The sequence below is a fragment of the Alosa alosa genome, chromosome 7 (genome assembly GCF_017589495.1).
Source record: "Alosa alosa isolate M-15738 ecotype Scorff River chromosome 7, AALO_Geno_1.1, whole genome shotgun sequence".
NCBI classification, from domain to species: Eukaryota; Metazoa; Chordata; class Actinopteri; order Clupeiformes; family Clupeidae; genus Alosa; species Alosa alosa.
Window position 1 is genome coordinate 22,877,684 of NC_063195.1, and position 10,511 is coordinate 22,888,194.

The 10,511-nt window shown below is 40.7% G+C and overlaps 2 long non-coding RNA genes across 2 annotated transcripts; one reads left to right on the forward strand and one right to left on the reverse strand.

Annotated features, from left to right (window-relative positions):
* Positions 1 to 3,362: 3,362 nt before the first annotated feature.
* On the forward strand, positions 3,363 to 6,660 carry LOC125298567. Its single transcript, XR_007194226.1, has 3 exons — positions 3,363 to 3,575; positions 5,155 to 5,286; positions 6,584 to 6,660. It is a non-coding gene; the product is annotated as an uncharacterized LOC125298567 (long non-coding RNA).
* Positions 6,661 to 9,460: 2,800 nt separating this feature from the next.
* Positions 9,461 to 10,194, reverse strand: LOC125298563. The gene is made up of 3 exons (XR_007194221.1): positions 10,136 to 10,194; positions 9,762 to 9,867; positions 9,461 to 9,489 (listed from the first exon to the last, which is right to left on the reverse strand). It is a non-coding gene; the product is annotated as an uncharacterized LOC125298563 (long non-coding RNA).
* Between the last annotated feature and the right edge of the window lie 317 nt (positions 10,195 to 10,511).

A 10,511-nucleotide genomic window follows, 5' to 3' on the forward strand; every position in this document is an offset into this window, starting at 1 on the left:
CTCCTCCCTCTATTGTTGTTTATGTTTGTGTTGCTGCATGGTATTACACGTGAGTCATCATGCTGAAAACGTGAGCGTTAATCCCAGAGACAAGAAAAAAGCAAAGAATATACATTTTCCTAAGGTAAATGACAAAAATAGTAGGCCTAACGCACAGTGACTAGGATAATTAACTTTAATCTGATTGCTAGAAATAGTAGCCTGTTAGACTCGTTCAGGAAAAAAGTGGTCAAAATAGAGTAAAGCGTTACTGGCATCACTTGATCTACAGTAGCCATGTCTCGTTGAAAGTAGGCCTACACTTTCCCATTTTCCACACGTAGCCGAACTTTAACAAATTCTGAGGAGACGCAGACGTATTTTGCGGGCAGGTATTGCATTTATCACCGGATTTGTAGATTTATCACTCGCGTAGGCTGATGCCGACACCAATATCCCCCCAGAAAGAACTACAACACACTGAACCAATGTTCTGAGCATTCTGCTGGTTTTGTTACAATGGTAGCAAAGACGCTAGAGCTCTGCTTTGCAAGCTACGACTCAATACCTTTTTGCTACTTTGCAATAACTTTATGCAGCCAGCGTTTCTGGAAATGAACGATGGTAAAATATTTTTTAGACCTGACTCAATTAATTTTAAGACCTCGGAATGAAAATCTGGCCGTTTTTAAGACGTTTTAAGGCCTTAAATGTAAAGTTCTGAATTTTAGGCTTTTTAAGACTTTTTAAGACCCCGCGGGAACCCTGATACCCAATCTCTCGGTGCAGCTATCACAAGAGTTACACGAGTCAGACTACGTGCCTACGTAACTTACATTTACGTTCCCTGAGCCTGTGCAGAAAGCCTTGTCGACCAACAGGAAACGGTTGAAATTTGCTTCACCCGCCTCAATTGACGTCTACGTAATGACTCTGTCCATATCTTTTACTGTCTATGGCAACACTTTATATTTCATGAAAGACGCTTTATCTCCATTTCTAGAAAAAAAAACAGCGATTTTGATGAAAACTAGCCACTGTTTAGCTTGGGATTTCTCATGAACAGAGGCGTGTATAAATACACGGTTTGCACCCACTGAGAGCTTAAAGTCTCACCTTTTAAACGAGCCATTGTATGTGTTCATAGCTATAACACAGAATATGCTGTGGCTGTACAAAAATCATCAACAATGGTCTAGATTGCTGGCACTCTAGGACAAAGCTTCCGAAAACAGCTTGGCATTCAATGAGTTAACCAGAAAGGCTATGCTAGCCTACAAAAATATGAATCCTCCTTTTGAATGTCTGTGTTCCTCTTTCTATTTACGCTTAGCGTCAGGGTTTTCCTAATTGCAACAGTATCATTACACCTGGCTAAAGAAACAAAGTCTGCTTCTTTTTGGGCTAGATTCCTATCCATAACATGACGGTAACATTATTTTAATTTAAACATTGCAGCCTAACTATTGGCAGTACTATCAACTTATGAAAAGCATTTTCATTTACCAGAAATAATAGGCTATTTTAAAAAAAACTCTAAATTCAAGGAGAAGTGAGAACATCAGTTGAGCAGCCGCGAGCCGCACGAGAGGAGGCAAAGAGGTTCGCCACCCCTGTCCTATGTGATGTCCAGTGTCGGACCTTTTGGGGACGTTTCCGTGAAGTCCCTCGGTGTCGTCTGCATTGGGTCATTTCAAAAGCATCCCAAGGACGTCCTTGTGAGGGCCCGACAATAATGTTATACCGGGGACATCAAGGGGACGTTTGATTGCTAAGTGCACGCGAGGCCGTGGGAAAGCGCTCTGGCTGCAGCCTGCAGGAAGGAGACATCCACATCCATGTGCGACTTCACATCTTACACGTCATTACGTAGCAACATTGAGTTCAGCTCAGGTTCAGCTACACAGCATTCAGACAAAGTACACCATTGGTGACCACTGATGAAAGTAACATGTTTGGCTGTGTATGTAGCTGATAAAGTTTTCAATAACTGAATAACAAGTTGTCCAATGTTAATGTATAAACGTTCTGTAATTTTCCTCTGGGGATGAATAAAGTATCTACTGTATCTACCTAACGTAGCAATTATGCTAGCTCACCTTTAGCAGGTTAGCAGCTAGCTTCTAACCTTTAGCAGGTTATTTAATGAGCTAACCTCTAGCAGGTTAGCAGCTCATTAGCCTACCTTAGTCTACAGCAACCCAGTTTATGAAGTTGTGTGTATATGAACAAAGTAGGTTCACTGCAGATATATGAATTATGTAGCACTTACATTTTGAGTTTAACGTTAATGTATACAAACTAGGGAATGGATTTTATCAAATCCATGTTAGCTGATGCGATGCTTGGTGTAGCTTACAATGTGCATTCCTTCCGATAACATTACGTGATGCATGTAACATGCTCTAAATAGGCAGTGGTTTATCTAACCAAGTCATTATCTGTTTTATTTTCAGAACCACACACACGGCCGAATTGGGGCAGAACAGAGGACTTTAGATGTCCCAAAAAATGTCTGCGGGAACCCAATGTCGAGGAGGGGACGTCGTCCGGACTTTATTTTGTTTGCTGGGAATGCACCTAACAAGGCTAACAGTTACCTTACACCACATGTTTGCTACAAATGTTAGCTACCAGCAAAACATTTATAACCCGAATTAAAAGCAAATAGTGTTCAATTCAATAAAACATCAATTAGTCGACAGTAGGGCTGTCAAAATAACTGATTAATTTAGATGAATTAATTTGAGAAAAAAGCCGTTCTAGTCAGTAACCATTAGACTGTAAAATGAAGGAGAGAGAAGAAAATGTGCTGCCTAGATCATTGATTGGAACATTTACTTTTAAAAAAACAGCCTGATTGTGTTGATAAAAATAAAGTGTTGATTAAAATAAAGTCATCTGCAATGTCTGCAGCAAGAAATTTGCATATCACCTGAGTTCGTCAACTCTAAAGTCGCACATCAAATTCAATGCAAAGAAATAGTGTTGACATTGAGGGGAGTGTTAATCTATTTTCATTGTGTCCCCTAGGTTTTATCTGTCGCCTGAAATGCCTTGTATGTGAAAAAAAAAAAAAAAAACTTCTTCCCGAAGCACTTTTGAATTTATTTACTCAGCATATTAGGTCATATCACAGATTATTATGGCCATTATTTGAACAGTGAAAATAACAGACTACTTTAATTGGTCAGTCTGTCAACAGATTATTTAATGCCAGACAAGTATTTGGCACCACACTAGATCACTTATAGCAGTGGAGTCCTGGCTAACTAATGTTAACCAGCTATGTTAGCATGTTAGCTATTCCCTCAGTGGGTATTTTCCAATTTGTTACAGAAAGATTAAGACGTGGTCGATTTCCAATATTATAATAATGTCAGTTTAGATTGTACTATTTAAGTGAAATATACTGCACTGATCATGTTAAGCAGAGACAACGATAAATGTTATGTTTTAGCAAGGCAGAGGAGGAGGGGTCTAATAAAAATTCTGCCCATCAACCGTTCCTCCTGCTTCTCAGTCCACACAGACACATGACTCCATGACCATGTGTCTTGCTGCTGTGACAACGGGCTCTGCTACTACATTAAATGGTAGGTGAACTTTCTGATGAACTTGTTGAAAAATGTAAATTCTGATAACCGAAAATTATGTTCAGTTCGACCAATAGTTAGCTAAATGTTTGTTTACGTGATTAACAACCTGAGAAAACTAAAGGTAACATTAGCTTCGTTGTTAGCATGCTAGGAGTCTTCGGACAGTTAGCTGATGGTAGCTACCTTCCAATGGGTGTGTATGGCAGATTATAACAATGTCACATATGTTTTCGTGTAAATATACTTGTCTTGGTGCTACTTAGTTTAATTCAGACTTTATCATTGAAATTGGTGATTCTGTCTGTAGACAGTTTTAGCTAACAATAGCAGCACATGTTGGTTAGCTTTTGGCTAATGTTAGCCGATGTCCATTCACTTATTACTTATTTGTTGCATTCATAGGTGATATTCACCTTATTCAGCCCCCCATTTTTTTTTTTTAAATTTCCGTTGTCTTTAAACTTCCGGTTGACTAGCTACGTCTAGTTAGCTTCATTGGGATAACACGGCAGAAGAGGATAGAGAGGCTAACTTACAGAACAGCCGCTCCAGAGTCAGTTTTTTCCTAACTTCAGATAGGAAAGCTGTATAACAGAAATGTCTTCAGTCACCAAAATCCTAAATAAACGTTCCTAACTTTAGGATGACCCATAATATATGATGCCAGTAATCTCGATAGAGCTCTGCTATCTCAATGTATCGCAATGGATGTACTGCTCAATCGGAAGTTTGGAGACAATGTGGGCAAAGCTAGCGCCCCCATGTTTGTGCGCGGAATAAGGTGAATAGCAAACTTTTATTCCAACTAAGTAAATGAACTAGCCTAGAAATCTAGACGCGCCCCTAGAGTCTAGCAACTCTCCGTTGGCTTGTGAGCTCCAGAAATCGAAACTTAATCAGGCCAATGAAATCGTTTATAGAGTCGTTAGGTGGGCTTAACATAATGATTGATGGCAGAGTTGCAACGGTTTGGCTTGAATTCCCTGCTACTTGAAAACAAATAAGATGGATGTTGCTGTTGGCGAACAGTGTGACACGAGTTAAGCTTTTATTAAGTTGGCAAACATTTGAACTAACCAACTAGCTCCGCTGGTGGGAAACGCATGGGACTCATAGCGCTGCCGCTGTCCTATTGCGTGCGGAGGGAATTTGAAAGACAACTGATTATCCCGCCCCTCGGACTGAGCACTGCAAACTTCTTCCCGAAGCACTTTTGAATTTATTTACTCAGCATATTAGGTCATATCACAGATTATTATGGCCATTATTTGAACAGTGAAAATAACAGACTACTTTAATTGGTCAGTCTGTCAACAGATTATTTAATGCCAGACAAGTATTTGGCACCACACTAGATCACTTATAGCAGTGGAGTCCTGGCTAACTAATGTTAACCAGCTATGTTAGCATGTTAGCTATTCCCTCAGTGGGTATTTTCCAATTTGTTACAGAAAGATTAAGACGTGGTCGATTTCCAATATTATAATAATGTCAGTTTAGATTGTACTATTTAAGTGAAATATACTGCACTGATCATGTTAAGCAGAGACAACGATAAATGTTATGTTTTTGCAAGGCAGAGGAGGAGGGGTCTAATAAAAATTCTGCCCATCAACCGTTCCTCCTGCTTCTCAGTCCACACAGACACATGACTCCATGACCATGTGTCTTGCTGCTGTGACAACGGGCTCTGCTACTACATTAAATGGTAGGTGAACTTTCTGATGAACTTGTTGAAAAATGTAAATTCTGATAACCGAAAATTATGTTCAGTTCGACCAATAGTTAGCTAAATGTTTGTTTACGTGATTAACAACCTGAGAAAACTAAGGTAACATTAGCTTCGTTGTTAGCATGCTAGGAGTCTTCCGGACAGTTAGCTGATGGTAGCTACCTTCCAATGGGTGTGTATGGCAGATTATAACAATGTCACATATGTTTTCGTGTAAATATACTTGTCTTGGTGCTACTTAGTTTAATTCAGACTTTATCATTGAAATTGGTGATTCTGTCTGTAGACAGTTTTAGCTAACAATAGCAGCACATGTTGGTTAGCTTTTGGCTAATGTTAGCCGATGTCCATTCACTTATTACTTATTTGTTGCATTCATAGGTGATATTCACCTTATTCAGCCCCGCCCATTTTTTTTTTTAAATTTCACGTTGTCTTTAAACTTCCGGTCGGCTAGCTACATCTAGTTAGCTTCATTGGGATAACACGGCAGAAGAGGATAGAGAGGCTAACTTACAGAACAGCCGCTCCAGAGTCAGTTTTTTCCTAACTTCAGATAGGAAAGCTGTATAACAGAAATGTCTTCAGTCACCAAAATCCTAAATAAACGTTCCTAACTTTAGGATGACCCATAATATATGATGCCAGTAATCTCGATAGAGCTCTGCTATCTCAATGTATCGCAATGGATGTACTGCTCAATCGGAAGTTTGGAGACAATGTGGGCAAAGCTAAGCCCCATGTTTGTCTTGTGAATAAGGTGAATAGCAAACTTTTATTCCAACTAAGTAAATGAACTAGCCTAGAAATCTAGACGCGCCCCTAGAGTCTAGCAACTCTCCGTTGGCTTGTGAGCTCCAGAAATCGAAACTTAATCAGGCCAATGAAATCGTTTATAGAGTCGTTAGGTGGGCTTAACATAATGATTGATGGCAGAGTTGCAACGGTTTGGCTTGAATTCCCTGCTACTTGAAAACAAATAAGATGGATGTTGCTGTTGGCGAACAGTGTGACACGAGTTAAGCTTTTATTAAGTTGGCAAACATTTGAACTAACCAACTAGCTCGCTGGTGGGAAACGCATGGGACTCATAGCGCTGCCGCTGTCCTATTGCGTGCGGAGGGAATTTGAAAGACAACTGATTATCCCGCCCCTCGGACTGAGCACTGCGAACGGTTGAGTGCCTAGACCCTACATCTTAATGTGGGTCTGGCTCGTCAGGCTAGAAATGAACATGAACTAAAAGTTTGTTTTCTTATGTTTTTATTTATAGGTTCTTCATCTACAGTGGATGTGGAATATTTATAAGTTTAAATCTTGTTTGTTCATGTTTTATCAATAATAAAAGGCATTCCTATACATTGTGATGAATTTCTCTTCAATTTTTAATAAAACAAGGTAAATTAATACAGTAGCCTAATCTTAAAATAAAAAAAAAAAACAATAGGCCTATCTACAGAACTTCATATTTTATATTTTAATGAGCTTTTTAACATGCATTTTAACCTAGGCCTATACTAGTTATTTTATACAACTGCAACTTCTGAAACAATAATTTAAGTGAACTAAAGATTTTGAGTAAAGACTACTAATGTAAGCTCAATTTGTCTACAGCATCAACATAAGGTTGTTAGTTGACACAACTAAACCTGTTTAGTTTTATGTTTGTAAAAACTAAAATGGTTTAAGGCAATCGGTTTCCACACAATTTTCTAGTAATGACAACTAGTTTGGGTTTGGAGTGTAACGTCACCAATATTTCCTAGTAGGTAAAACACGGTGTGAAAAACAAAAATACCTGGGATGTTACATTATTTAATTTAAAGACATTATATTCAAAACTCTGCAGCCAGGCTCCTCACCCATACCAGACGATCAGCACACATCACCCCCATTTTCCATCAACTCCATTGGCTACCAGTTCTGTCCCGGATCAAATGCAAAGTACTCACCTTAAAAGCCCTCCACAACCTTGCTCCCCCCTACATCTGCGACCTCCTGACCCCTTGACACTCCTTCCCGCTCACTCAGATCCTCTGACCAAAACCTCTTGGCTATCCCCCGCTCCAGACTGTCCAGGTCCTTCAGTGCCTTGGCCCCCAAACTCTGGAACTCCCTCCCCCAACCTCTTCGTGCCTGTCCTTCTCTTCCTTTCTTCAAAGCACATCTCAAGACCTTTCTGTTTAATGATCACTTCTCCTTCACACCCAATACCTCCATACAGATAACTTGTCTTTGTTGTATTGTTTTGTTTGTTTTTGTGTTTCCCTGTCTTTGTCTCTGTTGTATTGTTTTGTTTGTTTGTTATTGTGTTTCCCTGCCTTCCTACTATGTAAAGCGATCTTGGGTTTGAGAAAGGTGCTATATAAAATAAACGTATTATTATTATTTAAACATTGTGTAGACAAACTTTGAGGAAAATCAGAGTCGTAGCTGCAACCATTTTCCTGGATTTTGTCTGATTTGACACGGAATGACGGATGTGTTGAAGGCAAAAGCATGATTTAAATGGCATGTAACATAGCTAACGTCAAACCCCGGTCTGGGAACTACACATTCATTTTCTCATATTTGAAACGTGGTTTACAAATGCCCACAGCTATTTATTGGGCCTACGAATGTCTATCAAATGCGTCTGTACGTAGCTCATAACGGCTTCGGTGTGTCGTCATCGTCTTGCTGTCCCGCCTCCGTTCTGTGATTGTTTCCACCTCAATGAAGGAACCAAAGTCCATGGAATCCAGGCTGCCTAGCAGCGTGAATAAAATCGTAACCTGATTCAAAGCGCTAACCTACACACTGGACCTACGTGGTGTACAGACATGGAAGTAAGACCATACATTCTCAAATTAATTAATCAAAATTAATCAGTTATTTTGACAGCCCTATTTTTTTTTTTTATTATTATTCACGGGGAGCATGCTCCTGGTCCCCAATAGCTTAATTGTGGGGGCATTTTTGTGTATGTGCCCATGGCCCCAGTGGCTCATAATCCACTAAAAGCGTTTCAAAATCATTTTGGTAATACACTGACTTAGAATACGGATAATGGCATTTGTGACGACCCTGGTGGGTCTCTTTGGCCCCAGCCACTTCTGTGCCTGTGCTCTGTCTCCCTCTCTCTGTGGCAGGTGACTAGGGCCCAGGTGTGTGAGATCACCCTTGATTTGTGTGTGGATAAGAAGCCTGCTCTCCCCATGCTGAGGGCTCTCTTCTCCCGATGTTGGCTTTTGTTTTCTGTTTCGCTGTACATACCCCCTAGACGCTGACTGGCACTAGTTTTATTTTACACTCTATTATACTGACTTTCTTACTCTTCGCTACAATATTCTTCAATAAATATACTTTATTTACTTATCATCTGCGTGTGGCCCTCTATGTATCATGCTTGAGCCGGCATGTTACACATTTCTGACTTTGTCGATGTGAGCCCAGAAAGCTTGCTATTGCACCATGTAACATTGTTGTCACAGGTAAAGGTATGACCTTTTTATCAGTTTTAGATGATTAAGGTGACATCAAATGAGGATATTCACTTTATTTACGAACAGGCTCTGCAGCAAAAAATGTATCATACTAAACGTTTTGTAAGACTGCAATACTAGGCTACATGTGCACAACAGCACACCAGTGGCACAGTTTATTATTAGCGATGTTGAGCCAAATGAGTCAGAAAAAGGCACTAATCTTTCCCCTCTTTATTTTCAACTTGTTTCAGAAAAAGGAAACTGAAAGATGTGAAAAAGAAACAATATACAAATTCTGTAAAAATAGATGTTGGAATGCTGTAGCTGGTTGGGGGCTGTAGAGCTGCTTGAGAGTGAATGAGAGCAACAAGGTGATTGAAAAGCACATTTTTCAAAATCATCAGTACCACAGAGAACCAATAAACTTCTGAAGTAAGTCTGAAGTAAAGGCTCATCAGGGTTCTTTGGTCCCCTCACCTGAGTCCTGTGTTGATGAGGGCGTTCATGCTGCGAGAGGGGTGACGTTGAGCACCATGTACCCCAGTGCCAGCTCCATGTCCTCCCTGATGAAGCCGCTGGCCTCTCCAGCTTTCGGCAGCAGTGTCTGGGCTGTGTCCTCGGCCTCCGTGTCCATGCCTCGCCCCAAGTGAGCGTGCAGGTGGGCCAGCGTCACCATGGCAGCACGGGAAACCATGGAGCGCAGGTTCTTCACCTGGGTGTGTTGAGAAAGGTAGAATGACAAAATGTTACAAACTGTGATGAAATACATAGAACACAAAGAATGTTTGTAACGATGCTCTCATACTGTCTACAAAAGTGAGTCCAGGCCCAACATGATCATACATAGTAGTGGCACCAAGACGAGTAAGCTTATTGAAACTGTGCAGCATAACTAAGTCTTTTGAATACACATTCTCTATCTGGTCTGGAACAGAACAAATGCAACATGAACTCTAGCTTGTTTTCCAGCAGAGAGCCTCTGACCTCGTGGTAGACGACCAGACACACATCATGCAGCCTGGGCAGCAGCACCTCAGCGTGGTGCTGGGACAGAGACCTGATGGAGATCAGGGCCTCAATCTTCTGCTCCCTGCAGAAACAGCACACACAAAACGCAGAGGAGCATATACTTGACTTTCTCCAGCTTAGCTCTAAAGTGTAAAGACCTTGCATAGGGTAGACTGTCTTCTATAAAAGACACTCTTTCAACACAAATATGTCATTGTTTCAGACTGTATCTTAGCTAAAAACCTTTATTTTGTCTCAAGTAAATATGTTAAAGTAGCCTATCATAGCTATACCTTATAATTTGCATATATTTAATGTGTTAGCCTAGCCTATTTTGGCTATACTCCCACCAGTCATCGTCTCTGAGCAGCCTGAAGGCCTGCAGGAAGGCCTCCTCGGGACAGGACACGGGGCAGTTTGGCCAGCTCTGGGAGCTCCCTGATCTGCTGGGTGTTGCTTGTTTGCTTCTCCACTATCACTCTCTTCTTCACCTCCTTACACTCCCTCACTTCCTCCTTCCCTGCCAGACACTCCACGGCTCTGGGAGGTCAAAGGTCAAATCTGTTTGTCTCTCTACACTGCCATGGTAAATTATGCTATGGACTGATGTTTGAGTAATGTTAAGTTGTCACGACTGTATGAGATGGTCTGGATGTGCTCCTTGGGCCTGCACTCATGCGTAATTAAGTTTGATTTGTAGATCCTATTCTTGTGTTGCAACCAAAA